Genomic DNA, 1,605 nt, shown 5'->3' with positions numbered 1-1,605 from the left:
GACAACAAACTCCACCCAGTATGACAACGGTACGACTACCACAGTCAGCTCTCTGTTTGGTGTACCTACGAGAGAGATTAATGGTCACCAGGTCCAGTGTGTCATCAGCGGTGACTCCCTGTCTAAAGAAAAAAGTCTGCCCTTCACCATACAGGTCTACTGTGAGTATCAGCTGCGGATGTAGTTTATTATTTGTCTTTTGTTGTGTCACTGTTGATTTTAGAATTTTAATTGTTTAATGTAGCATGTCTGCCACTATGAACCCCCCCCCCACACACACACACACACACATACACCTTGTACACGCCGTTTCTTTATCACAGTATTTTAATTTACATTTTCTACACTGTTATTTGCTTTACAGCACTGTCCCCCAACTCTGTCTATGCTGTCCTCTCCCTGTCCGCTCAGCATTTTCTCCCAATGCACCATTTTGCTGCTGTGTAGAAACAGGGGAGGTATGATTAGATATTGGCTGTCAACTGTTCCATCCTGCCTCCTCTGGCACTGCAGCTATGTCCAATCTTACTTTTTTTTCTTTCTTCATATGCGATTGTGACATTTCCCCTGCTCTCATGACTTTGTCTCCTGGTTGTGGCAGTCAATATTATGTCACAACAGATTAAGAAAGAATTTCTGAAAGATAAGTAGAACAAAAGTCAAGACAAAATGAGGATATCTAGGTTGATACAAAGGCTATTGTTACGTCATTAGTGTTAAAGACTAAATAATACTTAATGTGGGTGTTTTGTTTTTTGGACTGTCAGATGAAAGACAAAATACCAAGTACCAAAATAATTGATCTTTACTGAGGTCAATATACCTCAATTTGGAGTTTTTGGCTACCTTGAGTGAGCTTAGTTTACCTGAACTGAGGCATCGAAAAAAGTCCAAACTTAACACTCATTTTGTCAGAGACATGCTGACTGTCAGTAGCTACAGTTAATGGACTGAGCTGTGCCAGAAATCCAAGGTAATGCCGGTGATGACATAGAGGAATGCTCTCTCAGCAGACCTTCATCCCTCAATACCAATCCATGACCATTTCAGTGACACAGCACTGTCCTGCAGTGTTACCAACCTTCAGTTTTTTTAGTTGAAGGGGTTTGTAATTGAGTCAGTGACATATTTATATCACTATGAAGGGATCACTCCTTGATCTAAATGACAAGTAACCAAGATTTATGGATTTGCGTGCCATAATAGGATTCAAACATATGTGAAATCATTAATATTTCCTTAGTTCAGGATTAACACACTTTTCTCTATATCTTCTGCAGTCTCACCCACAGAAGTGAACATTAGAGTGATTTCAGAGGACTCGTTTGAGTGTGTGACAGAAGCCAACCCAAATGCAATATTTAACTGGAGCAGGTAAAGTCATTTGAATAATTACTGTGTGTGTGTGTGTGTGTGTGTGTGTGTGTGTGTGTGTGTGTGTGTGTGTGTGTGTGTGTGTGTGTGTGTGTGTGGTGAGTGGCAGGTCAGGCAGGACCCAAACACAAAGGGATGAAGTGGAAGAGGCAGCTCAAAACTAAACGGTACAGGCCAGGAGGAAACCAGGACTCTAGGAACTAGAAAACAGAGCAGAAACACAGCAAATGG

General features: G+C 41.3%; 1 protein-coding gene and 1 long non-coding RNA gene across 3 annotated transcripts in view; both read left to right on the top strand.

Moving 5' to 3' along the window:
• The window catches only part of LOC102299799 (nectin-2), a gene marked incomplete in the record, with an annotated part of 22,483 nt that overhangs the window by 3,941 nt on the left and 16,937 nt on the right, over positions 1–1,605 (top strand).
• The window catches only part of LOC121813497, an 8,355-nt gene continuing 6,756 nt past the window's right edge, over positions 7–1,605 (top strand). For both annotated transcript variants that reach the window (XR_006053734.1, XR_006053735.1), the window contains exons 1-2: positions 7–161; positions 1,281–1,374. This is a non-coding gene — a long non-coding RNA (uncharacterized LOC121813497). The remainder of the gene's footprint in view (positions 162–1,280; positions 1,375–1,605) is intronic.

The sequence above is a fragment of the Haplochromis burtoni genome, unplaced genomic scaffold (genome assembly GCF_018398535.1).
Source record: "Haplochromis burtoni strain Fernald_Lab_line unplaced genomic scaffold, NCSU_Asbu1 Contig_1791, whole genome shotgun sequence".
In the NCBI taxonomy this organism is placed as follows: Eukaryota; Metazoa; Chordata; class Actinopteri; order Cichliformes; family Cichlidae; genus Haplochromis; species Haplochromis burtoni.
This window is presented reverse-complemented; position numbering and strand designations above follow the sequence as displayed.